The sequence below is a fragment of the Mesoplodon bidens genome (genome assembly GCF_964165515.1).
Source record: "Mesoplodon bidens genome assembly, chromosome: X".
Classification (NCBI taxonomy): domain Eukaryota; kingdom Metazoa; phylum Chordata; class Mammalia; order Artiodactyla; family Ziphiidae; genus Mesoplodon; species Mesoplodon bidens.
The window spans coordinates 88,330,230-88,344,360 of NC_138163.1; positions in this window are offsets into that span (position 1 = coordinate 88,330,230).

Below are 14,131 nucleotides of genomic sequence, written 5' to 3' on the forward strand. Positions count from 1 at the left end.
TTAGGTTGCTTCCATGTCCTGGCTATTGTAAATAGAGCTGCAATGAACATTGTGGTGCATGACTCTTTTTGAATTATGGTTTTCTCAGGGTATATGCCCAGTAGTGGGATTGCTGTGTCATATGGTAGTTCTATTTGTAGCTTTTTAAGGAACCTCCATACTGTTCTCTATAGTGGCTGTGTCAATTTACATTTCCACCAACAGTGGAAGAGGGTTCCCTTTTCTCCACACCCTCTCCAGCATTTATTGTTTGTAGATTTTCTGATGATGGCCATTCTGACCAGTGTGAGGTGATACCTCATTGCAGTTTAACACAAAGGAATTTATTACTTATAGCACAGGAAGCAGCATGAGCCTCATGTTTATGTTGGTTCAGCTTGCCATCCAAGTCCCACCACGGTCACATAGGGGGGGTCCAGGTGGATGCTGCACATGCAGTGGGTTTTAATCAAACTGAGTAACCCTGAGTTTAGGAAACACAATCTTTTATTATGGGGAGTAAGCAACCTGTCTGACTTTTGCTTTCAAGGGAGACATTACCTGTATTATACTGGGCAGTAAATCAACTTGCTCTTTGCTCTGAAGAAAAACGTAACCTCTATTTTGCAAGGTTGTTCTCTATACAACCATATCGTTGAAAACAAAAGGGCCATTATTAGTATATCTGCTTGCAAAATGTGCAGAAGTATGAGAGATCCATGAAAGTTAACTCCTAACATGTAGACCATTCCTTACCATTTAAGGCCAAGACTCTAATGACCAGAGATGATAAAACTAGTTAAGACCCTTTTCAGAATGGTGTCTTAATGGAGTCTAATTCTATTTGGATGTCACAAGTAAGGCAAAAGTAGTTACTTGCAGCTGGAGATGGGGGGAGCAGTTCTTGGTAGTGCTGTGAAATGAAGCTAAAGAGTTAGGCCAAAGCCAAGTAATCACTCTGAATTGTATCCTGAAATCTATAAGGATCCATATATGGAATTTGATTGGCAGGAGGAAAAGGATTAGATAGAAACAAGTGGATTACAGGATTACAGGTGGGGCATGATAAGGTTAATATCTTAGAGAGGTCACTGGCAATTGTGTGGAGGATGAATTGAAGGCAAGAAAGAGAAGGTAAGCAAGTCTGGAAACTTATGTTAATCAAGATGTGAGATGATGGCACTTGAACTAAGGTACTGGGAGTCAAGGTAGGTAGAAGTGGGTGGATTTGAGAGTTTTGAAAAAAGAATAATGAACAAACTTGAGACCTTATTGAAAATGAGGCATGAGAGCAAAGGAAGAGTCAATGATGATGGCTGGGTTTCTTTTGTGAGTGCTATAGTGTATCTTTGTGGGGTTTTTTAGTTACCCAGAATTCATTACCCCTTACTTTGGTAGTATCACTTTAATTTTATTTGAAAAAAAAAGACCTCTGTACACCATTGTGTGTAGACTTGGTAAGATTATCAATCAAGGAAGGTGCCCTGCCCACCCTAGGTAAGGAGTAGTCTCATTATCAAATTTTGGCCAATTAGACTATCTATTCTGAAACAATAAAATTTGAATAAAGTTATGCATAAATGGGGGAAAATATTTGGAGCTGATTCACTCCAGTGACAGCACCCTGAGGAAACTGTCAGGTAGTTGTTGCTATCTGGTCTCTGGAGCTACCATAGTTCGTATATTTTTCTGTCTTTCCTGTTGATTCTGTAGCTCCCAGATAGTCTTACATTTAGTTTTTACTTAAATTAGCCAGATGCATTTTCTGTTGAGTTGTAATAGTTCTTTATATATTCTAGATATTAAAACTTTACCAGATATATGATCTTCAAATATTTTCTTCCATTCTGTAGATTGCTTTTTCACTTTCTTTATTGCTTTCCTCACTGCTTCTGTCTACTTGTAGTATCCATTATTGAAGGTGGTGCTTTGAAGTCATCAACTATTATTGTAGAATTGTTTATTTCTCCCTGCAATTCTGTCAGTGTTTGCTTCATACATTTGGGGACTATGTTGTTTGGTGTGTGTGTTTACAATTATAATATCTTCTTGATAAATTAACCCCTTTATATTATATAATGTCCTATTTTTTCTCTTGTAACAGTTTTTCTATTATAGTCTATTTTGTCTTACACTAGTATAGCCACCTGGCTCTCTTTTAGACACTATTTGAAGAATATCTTTTCCATCTTCTCATATTCAACATATTTGCACCTTTGGATCTAAAGGGAGTCTCTTGTAGGCAGTACATATTTGAATCATGTTTTTTTAAATCTATTCTTCCCATCTTTGCCTTTTGATTGAAGGTTTAATTTGTATTTTATGTAATTACTGATAAGGAAGGACTTAACTTCTGTCACTTTACTATTTGTTTTCTGTATGTCTTATACCTTTTATGTCCCTCAATACCTACATGACCGCCTTCTTTTGTGTATAGTTGACTTTTTTGTACTGCACCATTTTGATTACCTTCTCATTTCCTTTTGTGTATAGTTTCAGGTATTTTTGCTGTTATTACCATGAAGAGTACATTTATCACCTTAAGTTGATAACAATACAATATGAATTGATAACAACTTAAACTTCAATAGCATATAATAACTCCTCCTATACATCTCTGTCCCCCTTTATACTGTTGTCACAATTTTAAAATTACATCTTTAGATATTATATTCCCAATAACATAGATTTGTGATTATTTTCTATGCATTTGCCTTTCAAATCCTTTAGAAAGTAAAAAGTGGAGTTATAAACCAAAAATATAATCATAGTGGCCTTTAGATTTATCCATATAGTTACTTTTACCAGAAATTCCTTTATTCTTAGGAATAAATTTTATTTCTTCTTATTACTTTGAGCTACTGCCTAATGTCCTTTCTTTTCAACCTGAAGCATTTCAACCCTTTAGCATTTCTTATCGGGTAAGTGTAATCCTAACAATCTCCTTCAACATTTGTTTTTCTATGTGTATCTCAATATCTCCCTCATACCTGAAGGACAGTTTTGCCTAAATAGAATTCTTGGTTGACAGTTTTGTTTTCTTTCAGTAGTCTAAATATATTATCCCACTGCCTTCTGGCCTCCATGTTTTCTGATAAGATTCAGCTGTTTATCTTATTGAGGATTCCTTGTAGATGACAAGTTGCTTCTCTCTTGTTATTTTCAAGTTTCTCTATTTGTCTTTTGACAAAGTTTGATTATAGTATGTCTCAATGGGATCACATTGACTTTATCCTACTTGAAATTCATTGAGCTTATTAGATGGGTAGAGACATGTCTTTCATCAAATTTGGGAGGTTCTCAGCCATTATTTCATCAAATATTCTTTTTTGTCTCTCTGTCTCTCTCTCCCCTCCTTTTGAGACTCCTATAATATGTTTTATGTCTGTTGGTCTGCTTGATGTTTTGTATACCACAGGTCCATTTTCATATCATTTTCTATGGTTCTCTGACTGGTTGCCTTAATTATCCTATATTTTACTTCACTGATTCTGTATTATACCTGCTGAAATGTGCTGTAAAACCCTTTTAGTGACTTGTTTTTTTTTCATTTCAGTTATGTATTCTTCAGCTGTAAAATCTGTTCTATTCCTTTTAAAATTTCTGTCTCTATATTGATATTCTCATATTGTTCATACATCGTTTCCCTGATTGATGTCCTTTATTTCTTTATCCATGATTTCTTTTAGTTCTTTTAGCATGTTTAAAACTGTTGTTTTAAAGTCTGGGTTTAGTAAGTTCGTTGTCTGTTCTTGCTGAGGGATGGTTTCTGTCAATTTATTTTGTTTTATGAATGGTCCTTTTTTCCTGTTTCTTTGTATGCCTTGTGATTTTGCTTTTGTTGTTATTGAAAATTGGACATTTGAATGTTACAATGTGATAACTCTGGAAATATGGTTATTGCTCTTCCCCAGGCTTTCCTGTTGTATTTTTTTAAAGCTGCAATAGTCTATCTACTGACTTTGTCTATTTTTTCCATAGACTGTATTTCTTGTTATATGTGATCACTGACGTTTCTTTTTTCTTATCTTGTGTACACCTAATGTGAACATATTTCTGTAAATGCCAGCAGCTAAACAAACAAACAAATAAACAACAACAACAAAAATCCCACCTCTCCCTGTCTTTGCAGATTGGCTGTGTGCTGGATTCTTCCTTTAATACTTAGGCTGCACATAGCCTTTAAGCATTGAGCCTAGGGATCAGCCCAAGGTGAAAGTTTAAGTTCTCCTCAGGTCTTTTCTGAGCATCTTGCTCTGCGTACAGGTGTGGCTTTCTAAATTCTTCCATATACACAGGTACTTTTGAATGCCCATATTTCCCAAGGAAATTCTCCCCCAGCATTTTCTCTCAGGCCTCAGGATGTGTATGGCATACCACCCCAACAGTAACCTTTTGCCTCAGTCATCTGTGGGTTGTTCATCTGCCTTACCTTACAATGTTTTCAAACATTACCCACCAGTTTTCTGGCCTGGGTGAATTCCAAGTTAGGCAAGACAGAGATGAACACTTTGCATTAGTCACTAAGTTATACCCCAGATAAGTTAGAACAGACCTATATAATAATATATAAATTAAGAATGCTGTGCTTCATCTAGAACCAGGGACCAGGGCCCCACTCAGTGAATGCAGGTGCCATCTTCAAAACCATTGCCAAGCTGGAGAGGGATGGGGCAAGGGCAGTTAAAAACATGAGAAGTTTCCTACAATAATTTGTTGACTGAAATTCCCTTGGTTAGTGTAAACCTTTGACTGTTTTCCAGAGTTTTGACAATGTTTGTTCTGACAGCTTTTACTTGTTTTTCAATGATTCTTTAAGGGGTGGGAATGGAACTGCCTGTTCTGCCATTTTCCGAATGTCACCTAGAATCCACTTTTAAAGACAAGGGAATCCTGAGAAAGTTATATGTTTTTTCCCCCTATGAATCCTATGAAACACTTGATTTACTTTGTAATTTAATTCTGACTTGGCTAAGAAACTCAGATATATATGTGGCTACCATTAGCAATTGTGCAAGAATTTATTTGGGGGAGAGACCTTCAAGATGGCAGAGGAGTAAGATGTGGAGATCACCTTCCTGCCCACAAATACATCAGAAATACATCTACATGTGGAACAACTCCTAACAACTCCTACAGAACCTACTGAACGCTGACAGAAGACCTCAGACTTCCCAAAAGGTAAGAAACTCCCCTCGTACCTGGGTAGGACAAAAGAAAAAAGAAAAAACAGAGACAAAAGAATAGGGACAGGACATGCACTTCCGAGAGGCAGCTGTGAAGGAGGAAAAGTTTCCACACTAGGAATCCCCTTCACTGGCAGAGACAGGGTGGCAGGGGGGAAGGTTCAGAGCCACGAAGGAGAGCACAGCAACAGAGGTGCAGAGGGCAAAGCAGAGAGATTCCCGCACAGAGGATCGCTGCAGACCAGCACTCACCAGCCTGAGATGCTTATCTGCTCACCCGCCAAGGCAGATAGGGGGTGGGAGCTGAGGCTCAGGCTTCGGAGGTCAGATCCCAGGGAGAGAACTGGAATTCTCTGTGTGAACACAGCCTGAAGGGGGTTAGTGTGCCACAGCTAGCCAGGAGGGAGTCCAGGAAAAGATTGGAACTGCCTAAGAGGCAAGAGACCATTGTTTCAGGGTGCACAAGGAGAGGGGATTCAGAGCACTGCCTAAACGAGATCCAGAGGTGGGCGCAAGCCACGGCTATCAGCGCAGACACCAGAGACAGTTATGAAATGATCAGGCTGCTGCTGCAGCCACCAAGAAGCCTGTGTGAAAGCACAGGTCACTATCCACACCTCCCCCCACAGGAGCTTGTGCATCCTGCCACTGCCAGGGTCCCATAATCCAGGGACAACTTCCCCGGGAGAACAAACGGCATGCCTCAGGCTGTTGCAATGTCATGCCAGCCTCTGCTGCTGCAGGCTCACACCGCATTCCACACCCTTCCCTCCCCCTTGCCTGAGTGAGCCAGAGCCCCTAGTCAGCTGCTACATTAACCCTGTCCTATCTGGGTGGGGAAAAGATGCCCTCAGGTGACCTATACACAGATGTGGGACCAAGTCCAAAGCTGAACCCCAGAAGCTATGTGAACAAAGAATAGAAAGGGAAATTTCTCCCAGTAGCCTCAGGAGCAGCAGACGAAATCTCCAAGATCAACGTGATGTACCCTGAATCTCTGGAATAACTGAATAGACACCCCAAAATTGAGATGGTGGACTTTGGGACCAACTGTAGACTTGGGGTTTCCTTTCTACATCTAATATCTTTCAGATTTTATGTTTGTTGTAGCTTAGTATTTACAGTTTATTATCATTGGTAGATTTGTTTACTGATTTGGTTGTTCTCTTCTTTATATATATATATATTTTCCTTTTTCTCTTTTTTCTGAGTGTGTATGTGTATGCTTCTTTGTGTGATTTTGTCTGTATAGCTTTGTTTTACCATTTGTCCTAGGGTTCTGTCTGTCCAGTTTTTTGTTTTGTCTTGTTTTTTCGTTTTTGTTTTTGTTGTTTTTTTCTGTATACTTCTTAAAGCTTGTTATAATTTGTGGACTGATTTTTTTGGTTTGGTTGTTCTCTTCTTTCTTTCTTTTTAAAATTACTTTTAATTTATTTTTAATACTTTTTTATTTTTTATTTTAATAACTTTCTTTTGTTTTCTTTCTTTCTTTCTTTCTTTCTTTCTTTCTTCTTTCTTTCTTTCTTCCTTTTTTTCTCTTTTCTTCTGAGCCGTGTGGCTGACAGCATGTTGGTGCTCTGCCAAGGTGTCAGACCTGTGCCTCTGAAGTGGGAGAGCTGAGTTCAGGACATTGGTCCACCAGAGACCGGAGACCAGAGACCAGCTCCACATAATATCAAATGGCGAAAGCTCTCCCAGAGCTCTCTATCTCAACACTAAGACCCAGGTCCACTCAATGACCAGCAAGCTACAGTGCTAGACACCCTATGACAAACAAGTAGCAAGACAGGAACACAAACCCACCCATTAGCAGAGAGCCTGCCTAAAATCATAATAAGGAAACAGAAACCCAAAAACAACCACTGGATGTGGTCCTGCCAACTGGAAAGAAAAGATCCAGCTTCATCCACTAGAACACCAGCACCGGCCACCTCCACCAGGAAGCCTAAACAACGCACTGAACCAACCTTACCCACTGAGGTCAGACACCAAAAACAACGGGAACTATGAAATTGCAAACTGTGAAAAGGAGACCACAAACACAATAAGATAAACAAAATGAGAAGACAGAGAATCACACAGCAGATGAAGGAGCAAAGTAAAAACCCACCAGACCAAACAAATAAAGAGGAAATAGAAGTCTACCTGAAAAAGAATTCACAGTAATGATAGTAAAGATGATCCAAAATCTTGGAAATCGAATGGAGAAAATACAAGAAATGTTTAACAAGGATCTAGAGGAACTGAAGAGCAAACAAATAATGATGAACAACACAATAAATGAAATTAAAAATTCTCTAGAAGGAATCAATAGCAGAATAACTGAGTCAGAAGAATGGATAAGTGACGTGGAAGATAAAATAGTGGAAATAACTACCACAGAGCACAATACAGAAAAAAGAATGAAAAGAATTGAGGACAGTCTCAGAGACCTCTGAGACAACATTAGAGACACAAACATTCAATTTATAGGGGTCCCAGAAGAAGAAGAGAAAAAGAAATGGACTGAGAAAATATTTGAAGAGATTATAATTGAAAACTTCCCTAACATGGGAAAGGAAATAGTCAAGTCCAGGAAGCACAGAGAGTCCCATACAGGATAAATCCAAGTAGAAACATGCCAAGACACATATTAATCAAACTATCAAAAATTAAATACAAAGAAAAAATATTAAAAGCAGCAAGGGAAAAGCAACAAGTAACATGCAAAGGAATCCCAATAAGGTTAACAGCTGATTTTTCAGCAGAAACTCTGCAACCCAGAAGGGAGAGGTGGACATATTTAAAGTGATGAAAGGGAAAAAACTACAACCAAGATTACTGTACCCAGCAAGGATCTCATTGAGGTTCAAAAGAGAAATTAAAACCTTTACAGACAAGCAAAACTAAGAGAATTCAGCACCACCAAAAGAGCTTTACAACAAATGCTAAAGGAAGTTCTCTAGGCAGGAAACAGAAGACAATGAAAAGACCTACAATAACAAACCCAAAACAGTTAAGAAAATGGTAATAGGGACATACATATTGATAATTACCTTAAATGTAAATGGATTAAATACTGCAGCCAAAAGAAACAGATTGGCTGAATGGATACAAAAACAAGACCCACATATATGCTGTCTAGAAGACACCCACTTCAGACCTAGGGAAAAATACGAGCCAAAAGTGAGGACATGGAAAAAGATATTCCATAAAAATGGAAATAAAAGGAAACCTGGAATAACAAATCTCATATGAGACAAAAGAGACTTTAAAGTACAGACTATTAAAAGAGAAAAGGAAAGACACTACATAATGATCAAGGGATCAATCCAAGATGAAGATATAACAATTGTGAATATTTATGCACCCAAAATAGGAGCAACTCAATACATAAGGCAAATGCTAACAGCCATAAAATGGGAAATCGACAGTAACACAATCATAGTAGGGAAATTTAACACCCCACTTTCACCAATGGACAGATCATGGAAAATGAAGGTAAACAAGGAAACACAAGTTTTAAATGACACATTAAACAAGATAGACCTCATTGATATTTATACGACATGTCATCCAAAAACAACAGAATACATTTTATTTTCAAGTGCTCATGGAACATTCTCCAGGATAGATCATATCTTGGATCACAATTCAAGCCTTGGTAAATTTAAGAAAATTAAAATGTTATCAAATATCTTTGCCAACCACAACGCTATGAGATTACATATCAATTCATGAAAAAATCTGTAAAAAAAATACAAACACATGGATGGTAAACAATATACTACTAAATAACCAAGAGATCACTGAAAAAATCAAAGAGGAAATGAAAAAAATTACCTAGGAACAAATGACAATGAAAACACGATGAGCCAAACCTATGGGATGCAGCAAAAGCAGTTCTAAGAGGGAAGTTTATAAGAATACAATCATATTTTAAGAAAAAAGAAATATCTCAAATAAACAGCCTAACATTACACCCAAAGCAATTAGAGAAAGAAGAACAGAAAAAAACCCAAAGTTAGCAGAAGAAAAGAAATCATAAAGATCAGATCAGAAATAAATGAAAAAGAAATTAAGGAAACAGTAGCAAAGACCAATAAAATTAAAAGCTGGTTCTTTGAGAAGATAAACAAAATTGATAAGCCATTAACCAGACTTATCAAGGAAAAAAGGGAGAAGAATCAAATCAATAGATTTAGAAATGAAAAAGGAGAAGTAACAACTGACACTGCCAAAACACAAAGGATCATGAGAGATTACTACAAGTAACTATATGCTAATAAAATGGACAAATTGGAAGAAATGGACAAATTCTTAGAAACGCACAACCCTCAGAGACTGAATCAGGAAGAAACAGAAAGTATAAACAGACCAATCACAAGCACTGAAATTGAGACTGTGATTAAAAATCTTCCAACACATAAAATCCCAGGACCAGATGGCTTCGAATGTGAATTCTATCAAACATTTAGAGAAGAGGTAACACCTACACTTCTCAAACTCTTCCAAAATATAACAGAGGGAGCAACACTCCCAAACTCATTCTATGAGGCCACCATCACCATGATACCAAAACCACACAAAGATGTCACAAAGAAAGAAAACTACAGGCTAATGTCACTGATGAACATCAATGCAAAAATCCTCAGCAAAATACAAGCAAACAGAATCCAACAGCACATTAAAAGGATCATAAACAATGATCAAGTAGGGTTTATCCCAGGAGTGCAAGGATTCTTCATTATATGCAAAAAATCAATGTGATACAACACATTAACAAATTGAAGGAAAAAAAACATACGATCATTTTAATAGATGCAGAAAAAGCTTTTGACAAAATTCAACACCCATTTATGATAAAAACTCTCCAGATTGTAGGCATAGAGGGAACTTACCTCGACATGATAAAGGCCATATATGACAAGCCCACAGCCAACATCATTCTCAATGGTGAAAAACTGAAACCATTTCCTCTAAGATCAGGAAAAAAACAAGGTTGTCCACTCTCAATGCTATTAATCAACATAGTTTTGGAAGTTATAGCCACAGCAATCAGAGAAGAAAAAGAAATAAAAGGAATACAAATTGGAAAAGAAGAAATAAAGCTGTCACTCTTTTCAGATGACATGATACTATACATAGAGAATCCTAAAGATGCTACCAGAAAACTAGTAGAGCTAATCAATGAATTTGGTAAAGTAGCAGGGTACAGATTTAATGCACAGAAATCTCTTGCATTCCTATACACTACTGATGAAAAATCTGAAAGAGAAATTATGGAAACAGTCCCATTTACAAAAAGAATAAAATACCTAGCAATAAACCTACCTAAGGAGACAAAAGTCTTTTATGCAGAAAACTATAAGACACTGACAAAAGAAATTAAAGATGATACAGACAGAGGAAGAGATATAACATGTTCTTGGATTCGAAGAATCAACCTTGCGAAAATGACTACACTACCCAAAGCAATCTACAGATTCAGTGCAATCCCTGTCAAACTACCAACGGCCTTTTTCACAGAAGTAGAACCAAAAATTTCACAATTTGTTTGGAAAGACAAAAGACCCCGAATAGCCAAAGCAATCTTGATAAAGAAAAAACGGAGCTGGAGAAATCAGGCTCCCTGAATTCAGACTATACTACAAAGCTACAGTAATCAAGACAGTATGGTACTGGCACAAAAACACAAACATAGATCAATGGAACAGGATAGAATGCCAGAGCTAAACCGACACACATATGGTCACCTTATCTTTAACAAAGGAGGCAAGAATATACAACGAATAAAAGACAGCATCTACAGTAAGTGGTGCAGGGAAAACCTGACAGCTACATGTAAAAGAATGAAATTAGAGCACTCCCTAATGCCATACACAAAAATAAAGTCAAAATGGATTAAAGACGTAAATTTAAGTCCAGACACTATAAAACTCTTAGTGGAAAACATAGGCAGGACAGTCTACGACATAAATAACAGCAAGGTCCTTTTTGACCCACCTCCTAGAGAAGTGGGAATAAAAACAAAAATAAACAAATGGGACCTAATTAAACTTAAACGCTTTTGCATAGCAAAGGAGATGGAAAGACAACCCTCAGAATGGGAGAAAATATTTGCAAATGAAGCAATTGACAACTGATTAATCTCCAAAATTTACAGGCACCTCATGCAGCTCAAAACAAAACAAAACAAAACAAAAAAAACAACCTAATCCAAAAATGGGCAGAAGATCTAAATAGACATTTCTCCAAAGAAGATATACAGATTGCCAACAAGCACATGAAAGGAAGCTCAACATCACTAAGCATTAGAGAAATGCAAATCAAAACTACAGTGAGGTATCACCACCCACCATTCAGAATGGCCATTATCAAAAAATCTACAAACAATAAATGCTGGAGAGAGTGTGGAGAAAAGGGAATCCTCTTTCACTTTTGGTGGGTATGTAAATTGATACAGCCACTATGGAGAACATTATGAAGGTTCCTTAAAAAACTAAAAATAGAACTACCATATGACCCAGCAATCCCACTACTGGACATATACCCTTAGAAACCATTAATCAAAAAGTGTCATTTACCATTGCACCTCTATTTACAATAGGCAGGACATGGAAGCAACCTAAGTGTCCAACAACAGATGAACGGATAAAGAAGATGTGGCACATATATACAATGGAATATTACCCATAAAAAGAAGGAAAATTGAGTTATTTGTAGTGAGGTGGATGGAGCTAGGGTCTGTCATACAGAGTGAAGTATTCAGAAAGAGAAAAACAAATACCATATTTTAACACATATTTATGGGGAAGCAAGGTTGCTCTGAAGAACGTAGGTGAAGTACAGGAATAAAGACACAGGCATAGAGGATGGACTTGAGAACACGGGGAGTGGGAACGCTCAGCTGGGATGAAGTGAGAGAGTGGCATGGACATATATACACTACCAAATGTAAAGTAGATAGCTAGTGGGAAGCAGCCTCATAGCACAGTGAGATCAGCTCAGTGCTTTGTGACCACCTAGAGGCGTGGGCTAGGGAGGATGGGAGGGAGATGCAAGAGGGAGGAAATATGGGAATATATGTATATGTATAGCTGATTCACTTTGTTATAAAGCAGAAACTAACACACCACTGTAAAGCAATTATACTCCAATAAAGATGTTAACAAAAAGAGAGAGAGAGGTAGCCATCTTCTCAAGCAGCTAACTCCAAGTGGCAAGAGGCCCACATGACCACAATTAGAGGAGACACACCCCACACATGAATCAAGACCTTGTCGGCAGAGAAAACACAGTGGTTCCAAATATGAGCCCACAAACAACTGTCAAAATGTGAAAGATGCTGCTAAGTATGGGTGTCGTTTTCCAATTAAACTTCTCTCATGTGCTCAACTCCATACAGCATGCTCTAGACTCTGGAGTGAAGAGCAACAGGGATTTCTTTATTTAACCATGGTTAATTCTTCCAAAGAATGAAGGGGAGAGGGATTCTCTAGTCCTTAGTTAAAATGACAGGGATTTTGGAATGACAGCATTTACAAATTTAATACTGTAAGAGTTTTCCTCTAATTGGGGGGCCTTGCTGCTTTCTTACATCCATTGTGAGACCCAGATAATAAGCTTTACTGCTTTGCCCCGACACCTAGAATGGGGCCTGGAAAACAGCAGGCACCCACAACAAGATTCACAGTCACAGAAAATGATGTTGTTATGGGTTGAGTTGTGTTCCCCCAAAATTCATATGTTGAAATCCCAAGCTCTAGTACCTCAGATAGTAACCATATTTGGAGATAATTTCTTTAAAGTGGTGATCAAGTTAAAATGTGGCAAATGTTGGGTAGGGAGGTGGGGAGGGGTTAATCCAATTCGACTAGTGTCCTTATAGGAAGAGGAAGAGTCAACAGGTCTGTGTAGGTACAGAAGAAAGACCATGAGAGGACACAACGAGAAGATGGCCCTCTGCAAGCCAAGGAAAGAGGCGTCAAAAGAAACCAAACCTGTCAACACTATGATCTTGGACTTCTAGCCTCCAGAACTGTGAAAAAATGAATTTCTGTTGTTTAAGTCACCTAGTCTGTGAGTTTGTTATGGTAGCCTGAGCAAACTAATGCAGATGTGAATAAATCTCTAGGATTCATTACAAAATAGTATTTCCATATTTTAAAAACTGCCATTTGTTTTTGTCAGCTGAAATTCCTATCCCTTTTATTGATTAATTCTCTCACTTTTGGATCTTGTGTTTTCCACTTTATATTTGTATTGTATTATAGTTACAGTAATTCACAATGGATTTAATTTTGCTCTTCTAAGGTGCTTCCAATTTTGTTTTCTAAATATAACAAACTTGTATTTTAGGAACTGTGTTTTAGGAAATAAGATATTTTAGATCTGAAATTCTGCACACTGACCCAGGGTATTCAGCCCAAGACCCACATCTTTTAAACAGGTATGTTTAGGCTGATTATTTAAATGCTTTGCACTTCAAATGTTTCAGTTATTTAATCTTTATGAGGTTTGAATACTTCTGCAGCAAAAATTGGTTTCAGATACTGCCTTAATTTTTTTTTAAGAAACAGATGAAATATAATTAAAATGTACACCAAGAAATGGAAAAAAAAGAATTTATTTTTTGTCCCTACTTTTGGCTTTATCTTATTCTGTGAATTAATTTCCCATTTGTTCCTATTTCCTCTTTCACTTTATTTCTTTTTTTTCAATGTGTGTATAAATTGTAAGAAATTATTTTTGTGAAAAGAGGTGAGATATAAAGAAGGGAATGTGATTAAGATTCCAATATTTTCACTCACTACTTGGCCACCTTAAAACTGGGAAGGAATTAATCTTAAGTATCTGTTGCAATCCTACTGCCTTAACACTATATCATTTCTTCAGTGGAAAAAAAGCTAAGTAGATCACAAAAAGCATATCACAGCTAATAATTCATGATTTTGAAATGAATTCCTGAACCTGCCTTTCAACCA